Raw genomic sequence first — 13,446 nt, 5'->3', positions numbered from 1 at the left:
CAATCATGGCTGAGTAGAACCAGTCTTCGAATTCTAAGTAGGGGATTAAGAACTCATGTAGTGGGGTGCCTGGGTGGCTCAGTGGGTTAAAGCCTCTGCCTTCAGCTCAGGTCATGATCCCAGGGTCCTGGGATTGAGCCCCGCATCTGGCTCTCTGCTCAGAGGGGACCCTGCTTCCCTTCCTCTCTCTGTCTACTTGTGATCTCTGTCTATTAAATAATAAATAAATAATCTTAAAAAAAAAAAAGAACTCATGTAGCTTACTATGAAGGACCTTAGATGAAGCGAGGGCTCTTACTCTATTTGATTCCATTTTTGGATATTTAAACTTTATTTTTTCAGTGTTCCAAGATTCATTGTTTATGCACCACACCCAGTGCTCCATGCAATATGTGCCCTCCTTAATACCCACCAGCAGGCTCACCCATCCCCCCATCCCACTCCCCTCCAAAACCCTCAGTTTGTTTCTCAGAGTCCACAGTCTCCCATGGTTTGTCTCCCCCTCCGATACACCCCAACTCCCTTCTCCTCTCCATCTCCCAGTGTCTTCCATGTTAGTCCTTAGTTCCACAAGTAAGCAAAACCATATGATAACTGACTCTCTGCTTGACTTACTTCACTCAGCATAAAGGGAAATTAGAGAATCAATTCCATTTACTATAGCACCAAGAACCATAAGATACCTTGAAATAAAACTCACCAAAGAGGTAAAGGATGTGTACTCGAGGAACTACAGAACACTCATGAAAGAAGTTGAAGAAGACACAAAAAGATGGAAGAGCATTCCATGCTCTTGGATCAGAAAAATAAACATTGTTAAAATCTCTATACTGCCCAGAGCAATCTATACTTTCAATGCCATCCCAATCAAAATTCTACCGGCATTTTTCAAAGTGCTGGAACAAACAATACTAAAATTTGTATGGAAATTTTAGAAAAAAAACCCAAATTGCTAAGGAAATGTTGTAAAAGAAAAACAAACTGGGGGCATCACGTTGCCTGATTTCAAGCTTTACTACAAAGCTTTGATCACCAAGATAGCACGGTACTGGCACAAAAACAGACACATAGACCAGTAGAACAGAGAGGCCACATGTGGACCTGCAACTCTATGGCCAACTAATCTTTGACAAAGCAGGAAAAAAATATCCAGTGGGAAAAAAGACAGTCTCTTTAGTAAATGGTGCTAGGAAAAATTGGACAGCTATGTATAGAAGAAGGAAACTCGACCATTCTCTTACACCATACACAAAGATAAACTCAAAATGGATAAAAGACCTCAACGTGAGGCAGGAATCTATCAAAATCCTAGAGGAGAACATAGGCAGTAACCTCTTCGACACTGGCCACTGCAACTTCTTGACAGACAGGTCTCCAAAGGCAAGGGAGACAAAAGCAAAAATGAACTCTTGGGACTTCATCAAGATCAAAAGCTTTTGCACAGCAAAGGAAACACTCATGACTATTTTAAAGAAATCTTTAAAATGGTGAAAAGTGACATTAAGAAACTTATTTCCATGAAAACAAAAAGGCAAAACAAACCTAAAAATCATGTTGAGAACCTTCTTTAGATGGAATCAATGGAAGGCTTATTGCTCTATTTTTTCCAAATGTTCATTCACTGACGTAGCCAACCAAAAATCACGAGTACCTACTATATGCCAAATGTGAGGTCTCACATATCTAATTGAAGAGACAGAGAAATACACACACCGAGTGGGGAAATGCTGTGAAGAGTAATACAGATGTTTGGTCTCTGAACTGAAGGGCACCTTAACCAGGAGAATGGGGGCTTGCATTAGAGGCAAAGGATCAGGGCTGAGAGAGCGCAGCCTCTGTTTAAGGAGCCATCAACAAATAGTTGACAAGGACTGGAATGTAGCCATGAAATAGGGGAGCAGATGGTAGGCATATCACTAAGGAGCTTAAAACCATGCTAACCTGAAAGACTGGGAAGCAGGAGAGTGGTGGGATGAGTATTATGTTTTAGGCACATGAAATCAGGCAGCCAAGGGCCAGGCAGATGGACAGACAGATGGAGTCTGAAGGGAGGAGGCTGGCAGCCCATACAAAATGGAGACCCTCATCTCTTTCAAACAATGGGAAGGTGGTATTGGCTCTTTCCTCCCTCCCTCCTGCCACTTCCCTTAAGAAGATGAGTGAGTTATGGGATCCTGGAGACTGGGAACAGCTATGAGGACTGGAGCTCAGTCCATGTGGATTTTTTCCACTTCTGGATCTGGAAGAGGGGTGTGAGCACACTAGTGTCCAGCCAACCAAGGCAAGCCCTTTCCTTGTGCGTGTTAGCAGAGGAAACACAGAGAGGATGGGAGGGGGCCACTGTCCTTATCTCTATGATGGGTGGGGGGCTGGGTGACTTCCAGCTCTACAGACCTCATTTTGACTCAAGTAGGTCTCCAGGTCAAGGAGGGGCTGGTAGGAGGCGGCCTGATTCCAGCCTTCCAGCCAAACCACATGCTCCAGTCCAGCGTGGCCAGCAACGTGAGGGTATTTTATCTTTATCTGGTCCCTGTGTCTGGTTTGTACTTGGCTCCAAATGCATGGGGAGATGGGGCGTGATTAGCCAACCCTCCCAGAGATTCCCCAGTATGACCCCAAACCCAACAAAGGGCTTGGGAATGAGGAGGAGGAGAGAGACACCAGACACGCTGAAGTCTGAATTGAAGAAGTGGTACCATCAGCATGTAAGGGCAAGCGATCTTTCAAATCCACCACGAGACAAAACACGTGAAACACTTTTAAATGAAAAAGAAAAAACCCTGGAAGTCTGCACTGTTATTTCTCTATTTCTTGATATTGTTAATGTATTTATCTTTCATGTGTTGAAAAACATATTAAGACCATCTTCCAGTCTGCATATACTTCAGGTTCGCTGATGAAAAATAACTGTTTGGGGGGGCACCATGTTTAGACACCCTTAATCAGTGCATTACCTGATAGGACATTTATTAAAGATAAAACATTTCTTTTATCCCAATCGCTGCCTCAGCAGTTGTTAAGATGAGAAGTGGGAGGGGAAAGAAAGCCTTTATCATTTCCTGATCTCTCTAGCAAATTGCCAATTTATGCACAGAATATTACAAATACTACTGAATTATTTGAGCCTGGAATTAATTTAGAGAATCTTCTCCTTCTTTGAGTGCCCAGGGATTTGGCTTATCTTTATTTGCTGAAGGAACCATGTCACTGAAAGCAGTCCCAGGATTATTTCAAGTGAATCAATAATGAAATCGCCCAGCTTTCTAATGGTTTCCAAATTCCGTGACTAGCTCAGGACGCTCTCGTAGGGGAGTTCATCAGCCGGGTCCTTCCACTGTGGGCGAAGCACACCCACACTCAGAACAGGAGCCTCGGCGTGGAGTAATTAAAGTCAGTGAGGAAAACCCGGTGTCACCGGGGGTTACCGAGGCTGCTTTGGAAAATGGAGAAAAGATATTTCATCCTTCAAATAGTATCATTAGGGGTAACACACACAAAATGATCAATTACCAAAAGCAGCTATTTTTTTAATAATCCCTCACTAGCATGAAATCCCTTCATCATGTCAGAAATCATTGCTCTTGCTAGGGGGAAGAATATGCCAAACAAGACAGAAGATTTCTTGGCTTTAAAAGGACAAATTCAGGATAATAAAGAATCCAAATGGATTACTGTTTCACACTCTGTTTTCTATATAACATAGCTGAACTCCTAAAAACCCAGAACTCACCCATGCTGCTCAGTTGTGGGATCAGTGCCCATACTGGTTATTTATTTGCTTTTCTTTTCTGGTGAAGCCCTGAATGTTTATTGTGGGAAACTTAATGTAAATACGGAAATGAAAACAAAACGTATGCTTTATCTGCAAAATCAGAGACATACACATTAACTATGTGGGTCACTTCAGTGCAATCATCAATTCCTCTACTCTTATCAAATACACACACACAGATAAAACTAAAACCAGAAACTTTCACTCTGCTTTTTCACTTAGATCCTAAGCATACTGTCAAGTCCTTAATGACTTAAAAAAAAACTTAGCACACAATACTGTATCTTATTTCCGTAACACAGAATGTAAGAGACCACTTTTTTAAAACTACTGAGTCCCAACACTCAAAACAGTGCCTGGCACAGGGTAGGTACTCAGTAAGCAATGATGAACGGATAAACAAAATAGCATGAATGAATGAATGAATGAATGAAGCAATGAGCTCATGAATGACTGGATGCTTTTTCCCTGGAAACAGCTTCAGCTTTTTCAAGAACCCACTATTTAGGAAGCAGGTTCCATCATCATAATTCATTGAGTTAATAAAGTCTGAGGCAAACCTGCTTATGAAACTGCCTTAACTCACCTTATTATATACTTTATAGATATATTTTCTATGAAACCCAAACAACACAGCACTTCTGACAGGAGAAGTAACACCCAGTTCTCCTATTAAAAAAGTACCAACTCTTCTAAGAGTACTCTGGTCTCTTTTTCAGTTTACCATCTGTATCAGAATGTTACCCCAGCATACTCCCAGGCCCCTCTCAAAATATTTCCAATAATTCTGATGTACGGGCATTTCAAGGCATTAAAATAAATTGTAGTAAATATATACTGATTAAGCATTAAATCTAAGATACCATAAACCCGCAGTGTTCAAGGGGCTGCCATTTCCTAGCTATTTAGCTCTTTAGGTGCAATACTGATACATTTGCCTTAATGTGCCATTTATGAAATGTGTATCTTAAATCAGCAGTGAAATGAAACCAACATCATTAATTCTACAAAAATCAGGGAACTGCCGCATGTGTTATCCTGCCTTGTGCAATGTTATCAGCATGTTACCTCCCAGCCGGGATATTACAATCACTCGATATTATCCCTTATTACTTTAAAGGCAATTTTACATTTCTCATCCAAATTAATGGCTAATCTCAAGAGACTTATTATGTTTGATTACTTTTTATTCCTAGAATCCTCCCTTTCTCCCTGCACATTCTTTCATTAAATGATGGTCAAAAATTTGCCATATAATCATAGAGCACAGGAGTTGTTAAATGTTGGATACTGATTACAACAGAGATGGGATCTTGAACAAATCTTTCTAAATTCAAGAGCAAAGACTCTGTAAGACCTTACAACAGAGTCATATTTGATCAGTTTAAGAATCTGTCAAAGGATAAAGTCTCTAGGTCCAGTTCTGTCCTTAACATGCCAAGTCTTTAAGCACGTTGCTCAATCTTTCTGGTCTTCATTTTCCATATTTATCCATCAGAGCCTCCCTGTGCCATAGTCAGCACCACACTTGTAAACACCAAGTTCATCAGGACCTGACTCTATCCACAGTCTTAGCTAGAACTTCTTATTTGTACCCATCTTGCACTCAACTTTCTAGATGTCATTGGTCTTTTCAGATTCTGAAAAGCACCTTGGAAGCACCTAGGTTCAGCTCAGATTTCTTTGACTTGGTGTCCTAATTTCTTTTTTTTTTAATAATTTTTTTAAATTTATTTCAGCATAACAGTATTCATTGTTTCTGTACCACACCCAGTGCTCCATGCAATCCGTGCCCTCTCTAATACCCACCACCTGGTTCCCCCAACCTCCCACCCCCCCACCTCTTCAAACCCTTCAGATTGTTTTTCAGAGTCCATAGTCTCTCATTGTTCACCTCCCTTTCCAATTTCCCCCAACTCCCTTCTCCTAACTCCCCATGTCCTCCATGCTATTTGTTATGCTCCACAAACAAGTGAAACCATATGATAATTGACTCTCTCTGCTTGACTTATTTCACTCAGCATAATCTCTTCCAGTCCCGTCCATGTTGCTGCAAAAGTTGGGTATTCATCCTTTCTGATGGAGGCATAATACTCCATAGTGTATATGGACCACATCTTCCTTATCCATTCGGGTGACCTAATTTCTAAAGCAGCCTTGAATAATCCCTGACATCCTAGCAGCCACTGTTCCTGGACTAGACCCACTCTGATGGAAGCAGAATTTATACCAGAGAATTCAGAATCTTAGGACCTGGTGTTACGATGTCCTTAGAAACTTAGCATCTGGGCCCAGCAGTCTTACCCGAGTTTTCTTCACTGGCAACCACACCTGAGATCAGGCATCCCCAGGATGACATCCTTGACCAAAATCCTGTTTTCCTAACCTGAGATATCCCTCTCTCTCAGTCATGGTGCTAGCTCTTAGGTTCTGCTGGATTGCCTTTCCTAGAACCCCAACCTTCTCTAGGGCAGGAGCCAGACTTGATGCCCTTTTTGGTGGCCATCATCCTGCCTCCTATAGACACACTGTCAAGATGTCACCAACACACCAGCTGCCTCCTTAATACTGAGTATTACCTTCATACTCCAAAATTGTACCCTGTCAGCTTTCTGTAATTCTGAATGCTGACTAAATACTGCTTGATTCAAAACTTAAAACTACGCCTTTTTTCTTTTCTCTTAAATATATCTGTGGTGGACAGGGTACATGCATTATCTATTTTGCAACTTCCCAATAATCCATATAAAGGAATATACTATTATTATTCCACTTTAAAAATGAAAAAAAACAGAGGTCAAGAGAGATGACCCAGGGTTCCACAGAAGAGAAAACCAGAGCCTGGACTTCATCCAGATCTCTTCTGTATTGGTCAAATTCCCTTTTCCTATGGTTGTGATAACATATTACTTCAAACTTGGTGTCTTAATACAACCAAAATTTATTCCTTTAGAGTTCTGGAAGCCAGAAGTCTAAATTCACTTTCACTTGGCCAAAATCAAAGTTATCAGCAAAGCTCTGCTGCCTCCAGAGGCTCTGGAGGCAGGGAATTCTATTCTTGCCTCTCCCAGCTTCTGATGGCTACTGGAACTCCTTGGATGGTGGCCACATCACTCCAATCTCCTTCTTCTATGTCAAAGAGCCCTCAGTGTTCCTCTTAAAAGGACATCTGTAACAACATTTCGGCCCCACCTTGATAATTCAGGATAATCTCTGCCCCTCAAGATGCCTAATTTAATCACATCTGCCATGTCTCATCTAAGATAATATTCACAGGCTCTGGGGATTAGGACAAGGATTTTGGGGGAGGAGTCATCATTTGCTCTATCACACTAGCAAACAACCCCTTTCCAATTTCCAGTCATTGAAAACATTGGATTTTGGGGAGGGGCACTGTGAACATAGATTTATATTCATAAGAGTGAATTTCATGGGTTTCCAAACAAGTTGCATGCATTTTTCACATCCATGATCTCATAAATTCTTCAGTGCAACAGGAAAGTATACACCAGTCTGCTCATGTTACAACAAGGGAAAGTGAGGCTCAAGGGGAAATAGATTCTCACCAAGGGGCCATAGGTAAGACAGGAACAGGAGAAATGTGAACCCATAAAGTGACCATGATGGCTTTTCTGCCCAGACAAGCATCATCCTCCCCAGATCCTTCTCCTCACCAATTGTTTTCTTTCTTACTTCTAGCAGACAGGTCCTCTCTCCTGCATTCCATCCAGCAAGAAGTCACTGGAGTACTCTATGTGCTCTGCCTCTGTTACCCAGAGTTGTGCTGTTTGTCCTTCTAACACACTGAGGTAATGATTTCAATGAGCTTTTCTCCCAAATCACTTCCCTCATCCATAAACTGCATTGCTTTCTCCCCTTGTAATTATTCTACATTTTTGTACTTTGAACTACATTTGCCATCTGCTAGCCCAATTACTCAAATGATCTAAATCCGTTTGAATCTGGTTAAATTGTTCGACTAGATTTGCTCACTCTCCGCTTCTAAAATCATCTGTGAACCTGAATGTGACACAGCGAGTCATAAATAGATGGGAGTGGGAAGGTAGAAGGTGCGGTGGGGGAGGCAGAGACATGTCAGAAGGATGTCAGAAGAGAAGAGGAGGTGCAGGCATGGTGAGGAGGGTGTATTCTGTACTGACTCCCTAGGAGCTGGGGAGCGAACTATATCAACCCCCGAATGTGCAGGTTCAGCACCTTTGATGTCTCATTTTCTCAAGCTACAAAAAATGAATTCTACTTTTTCACTTCCTTAGAAGATGTTTGTGAGGATTAATGAGATGGTTCTGATTCAGCACCTCGGAGAGCGACATAGCACAGATAATTGACCTCTGGAGGATGGTACACATTCAGCTGTTGTGTAACAGAGGCTAGAGTCAAAACTCCCTGTGCCACCTTTCTGTCCTTTGGTCTCTACCTTCCCCGTGTAGGGTGCTCTTTGCATCCCAGCCCTGGTGTGACCTCTTTCGGTTTGTGGACCATTCAGCCAACAAAACATATTAAGCACTGGCTGCGGAGATAATGAACACAGAGCCAGTCCTTGTTCTCAGGAGATTCACAGTTTAGACAAGAGGCAAAGCAGTAAAGAGGTGATTAAAGCACAGTGAAATGAGGACTATGGGGAGGGAAGCAGAATACCCTAGGAGAGAAGAGAACAAAGTGACTAATTCAACTGGGGTAAGCTATCGGAGCATCTGATTCCAGAATGAGTAGCTGGACTAAGTTGGCCTTGAGAGACACAGAACATTTCAGGCTGAGCAAATGACATGTACACAGACCTAAAGGATGAGAAGCCAGAGGAAAGTTCTAGGAGGTCTGAGGCCCTGCCGGTTCCTGATGAGCAGAGGCAGAGCAGAGGCAGAGCAGAGCAAGAGTAAATGGCACACGTGGGAAGGTGCTGTAATTTGTAATGTACTTGGGTCACAGTGAAACTAGTGTGCAAGAAGTAGTAAAGAAAACTATTAGCCAGTTTTAAGAGAAACTCTTTTCTCTGCTAATTGCTGTCCTGCCAGTGGCTGGTCCTCAGAATCCTCACAGTGTTATGATGAGATCAAGCCATCAGGGCCCGAGAGCAAGGCAGTACAGTACAGAGGCCCCTCACATGACCTCATTTTATCTTCACAACAACCCTGTGGCCAGGGCTCTTTCAGTGCACCCATCTAACATATGATGAAACTGAGGCTCGAATTGTTCAATATAAGCTATTTATTCAAGCCATGTGCCCTCTCCTAGCAAAAGGGAGAGCCACAATTCAAACTAAGTTGGTCTGCACTCAGGGCTTAGGACCTGACAGTCCAGAGCTGATGAAATGGCACAACCCTCCTAGTTGCTGAGGCTCCATGGCAAAGGGCCTCTAGATGATCCTCTAAGCCAATCCCCTTCCATGGTGCAGATAAGGAAACCAGGGCACAGGGAAGTATAGGCCAGAAGTTTGATTCGAAGTATCCAGTGCTCTTGGTTTTTCTCATATCTGAACTGATTTCACTGCACATCTACCCCCCATTACTCCATGGCCCGTCCAGTCAGTAGGACCCTGGCAGTTCTCAGGGCACATCATGCCAGCTCCTTTGGTTAAAGGGGGGCTAGTTTTCACCCTACAGCATAGTAGCATGGTTAAAAGAGCCAAGAAACAACCACCCTGTGCTTGCTCTGCCATTTTCTGCTATGTTAATTTGGGCAAGTTTTTAGCTTCTCTGTGCCACAGTCTCCCCCTCCCTGAAATAGGGCCATGATAAGTACCATCAGAAGGGCTGTGAGGATTCAATGAGTTGCTATGTATAAGGAATTTGGATCAGTGGCTGGTATGTAGTAAGTGCTTAATAACTGTTAGCTGTATTTAAGATTACTGTTCCTACCCTCCTAATCTGTTCACACACACTGGTAAACGCTGGCCCTCTTGTAGTTTGCTGCAGCCTCCACCAGCCCCCTCTAACTCTGCAAGAAACACAGTCAGCCTACAGACTGAATTCTTCATCTTGAAATTCTTGGGGAGCAGGCATACATTTTCTCAAAGTGTGGAGAGGGACACAATCAATGACAAAGTAACATTCTTTTTCTAGTAAGAGACGCTAGAGACGAAGAGTCCTTCCAAAGGTCTCCGAGCCCCTTCCCTCTCCCAACCCCATATCAGGGATTACCTTCTAAAATTCTCAATAATTTACTTATTTTTACTTATTTAACAAATGTGCTATTTCTCTCTGCTCTCTGCTTCCACTACAGAACATCAGCTCCATGAAGGTAGCAGCCCCCATCTACTACGGGGGGCCGGGAGGGTCCCAAGCAGCCGGGAACTGCTCACTGAAGTGTTGGTCCCAGAAGAATGTGGCTGCCCTGGGGAATCTGTAAAGAAGGAAGAGAGTAAGAAAGGCACCACCTTGGGGCACCTGGGTGGCTCAGGGGGTTAAGCCTCTGCTTTGGTCATGATCTCAGGGTCCTGGGATCTTGAGAGCAGGTCTTACAACGGATCTACCTCCCAGCCCTGTCCCCACCACTTCCCAGGCTCTTGCTCACCTGGCTGGATTTCCCACTATCAAAGCTGAGGCCAAGTCCAACTTTACTCTCAGGCATTTTCTCTATGCTTCCCTGATGCAGTCTTAACGCGCTTTCTGATCACCTGTGCTGTCTCTTCCTGGTGTACATCTGACTATGTCAAGGAACAGAACAACAGCTTACGTATGTGGGCTCAAATCTCATCTGCTCCCCCGACCACCCATGCAAGTAGGAACAGCTGAGACGACTGTTACTTATTTCATTTTGCAGATGGGGAAACAGACCCACACTCGGGGAGATGAGGAGACTGGCCAGAGTTCAGGTAGGTGCTGCGTGGCAGAGCCATGATGGGATGCTACACCCTTCTCCCACCTTGCTGAGCCCCCACTCCTCCCCTGAGCCCCACACCCAGCCCCCAGGTGCAGTGGATTTGCTCCAAACATCTCATTCACTATCACCTCCCAATGGCTGCTCCCTTCCCGTGACTCAGCGGCTGCCATCCGTGCTCCTCATCTTTATGCGGCTAAGATGTGCAGGATGTGTGTTCTTGTGTGGAAGCCTGTAAAATCTATTTATGGACCTAACTGTCAGTTTTCATGAGTGACAGACATCTAGTGCTTTGACTACCTGGCCTAATGCATCGGTATCTGACATTTTAAATAGAACTCACTCTCTCCCCTCCCTGTTCTTTTAGGAAGTAATTTGAGATAGCAGATATTTTTAAATTCGTATATCTTTAATTATATCTACACAACTGTCAGAGATTAGTGATTTCCTCAATCTGGCTCTCCTTAAGGGAGAATTTGGAACCTACGTGACACCCAAAAGGGCTCCAAAGGATATGCTGTCAGGAACAAAGACATTCGCAGGCAGGGCGCTTGGCTTTAGTCAAGTTCGAGTTCTCACTGCAGATTAATTTTGTGCGACATTTCTATGAATTATGAAAAAGCAGCACTCGTGGACGGCAAACATAAATAGATGTAACCGTGTAAACCAATAAACAAGCATGTGGCAGACGGAGAGTGGGCTGTGTGTGGAAATACCTCCCTGCCCCCAGAGAAATAAGGAACAATAGGTTTTGGGCGGTATCCGTGTATTTTGACTCCAGAAGAAAATCTCAGCCTCCCATGTAAGCAAACTCAGTCTCGAAGCTTGAGGTCAGAGAGGACTTCAGGAAGAATTTCAGCTAGCTCTCCTGCTTGATCCAGGATTTCTCCTGTGATAAAACTCTGTTAGCAAAGATTTCCTAGAAGCCTATGGGGCACCAGGCATGAGGCAGGCCAGGGGCACATGCTAGGCACAAGGCAGGTCTCCTAGAAATCAAAGGGCTGCTCCCAATATTGGAGGAACAAGACACAAGCAAAGAAGCACCTGCAGACCATGGGAGAAGAGCACTGAGGGATATCTGCCTGTTGCTCTCCGACACAAGGGGAAGCAGAAAATGGGGCAAAAGTCCTCCTTTTAACTAGGTGTGTGATGCTGGGCAAGCTAATTTCTCTTTCTTTCCCAGTAAAATGGGATTAATACTATTTTCCCCTTTGTGGGCATTAAATAAAAGCTGGCTTCTGGTTCCTACAGCTGTCTCACTTCCACTGCTTCCTTATGAGAACCCTGCATGCAGCTCCAGGACACTAACTTGCTCACCCTTCTTCCAAAACACTACGATCTCTTATGCTTGAATACACGGAGCATCTCAGGTGGTGCCTGCACATCTTCCTCTTTTTTAATAAACTCCTTTCAACTCGTATGATCTAGCTTGCATGGTACCTCTTCTGTGAAGCTTCCTCTAATCTCCTGGGCACTTTTCTGGCTCTTCTGATCCCGGGCAAATATATCCACTGAGGTCCTGGTCACACTGGACTATAGTAGATTCCCCATTTATCTTCATATCCAGTTCATGTCTCAAGAAATCTATCCATCTATCTATCTATCTATCTATCTATCTATCTATCTATCTATCTAATTATATCCTCAGGACCTGCCTAGTGACTGGCCCATTACTGACAGATACTCTAATACACTGTTGTTCACAGGAATGAATAGTGAATGAAGGGATAAATGTTCAAATAAACAATGAATAATACATGTCAATACCTTGTAAATGTTAATAAAATAAGATTCTGTGGGCATATAATTTCAATCATCCCCCAAACCACACCAAGTAGACTTGTTCTAAAGTAAACTTAGGGCATGGGCACCAGCCCATGAGAACTGTTGTCGGTGACATCACCATCAGCCCTTGAGATACTCGAGTGGGCTAAACGGTAGCCCTGAAAAGATACTGTTGTATCCTTATCCATGGATCCTGTGAGTATGGCCATATTTGGGGGAAAAAAAAAGATCTTTGTAGACATAAATAAGTTAAGTATCTTGAGATAAGGAGATCATCCTGGATCATCTGGATGGGTCCGAAATCTAGTAACAAGTGTCCTTACAAGAGATACACAGAAGAGAAGGCTATTTGAAGACAGAAAGACCCACACTCGGGGAGATGAGGAGACTGGCAGAGAGAGGCGTGACCACAGACCAAAAGCACCAACTAGCAACCATGAGAAGCTGGAAGAGGCAAGACACAGATTCTCCTCTGGAGCTTTCAGAGGGGGAGCAGCCCTGCTGACCCACCTAAATTTTGGACTTTCAGAGAGAATGTGAGAACTGTGAGAGAGTGGATTTCGGTTCTCTCTCTTTTTTTTTTAAGATTTTATTTGTCAGAGACAGAAACAGAGAGCACAACCAGAGGGAGCAGCAGGCCGAGAGAGAGAGAGAGAGAGAGAGAGAGAGAGAGAAGCAGAGTCCCCACTGAGCAAGAAGCCCGACACAGGACTCGATCCCAGGACCTGGGATCATGCCCTGAGCTGAAGGCACCTAAGCCGCCCAGGCCACCTTCTGGTTTTGTTTTTGGTCACCAAGTTTGTGGTAATGTGTTATAGCACCCTCAGGAAACTAGTCCACGGAGACATTCTAGTGTCTGCTATAAAAATGAGGACTCTGGGGTGCCTGGGTGGCTCAGTGGGTTAAGCCTCTGCCTTGGGCTCACGTCATGATCTCAGGGTCCTGAGATCGGCCCCACATTGGGCTCTCTGCTCAGCAGGAAGCCTGCTTCCCCCTTCTCTCTCTGCCTGCCTCTCTGCCTACTTGTGATCTTTCTGTCAAATAAATAAATAAAT

At 43.8% G+C, this 13,446-nt stretch overlaps 1 long non-coding RNA gene and 1 pseudogene across 1 annotated transcript; one reads left to right on the top strand and one right to left on the bottom strand.

Annotated features, from left to right (window-relative positions):
* The window catches only part of LOC125099276 (uncharacterized), a 120,506-nt pseudogene that overhangs the window by 58,386 nt on the left and 48,674 nt on the right, over positions 1 to 13,446 (bottom strand).
* Positions 7,470 to 13,088, top strand: LOC125099278 (uncharacterized). The gene is made up of 3 exons (XR_007127079.1): positions 7,470 to 7,581; positions 10,010 to 10,147; positions 10,550 to 13,088. It is a non-coding gene; the product is annotated as an uncharacterized LOC125099278 (long non-coding RNA).

This window comes from Lutra lutra, chromosome 4 (genome assembly GCF_902655055.1).
Source record: "Lutra lutra chromosome 4, mLutLut1.2, whole genome shotgun sequence".
Lineage (NCBI taxonomy): Eukaryota > Metazoa > Chordata > Mammalia > Carnivora > Mustelidae > Lutra > Lutra lutra.
Note: the sequence above shows the minus strand (reverse complement) of the source record. Positions and strands in the feature narration are given on the sequence as shown.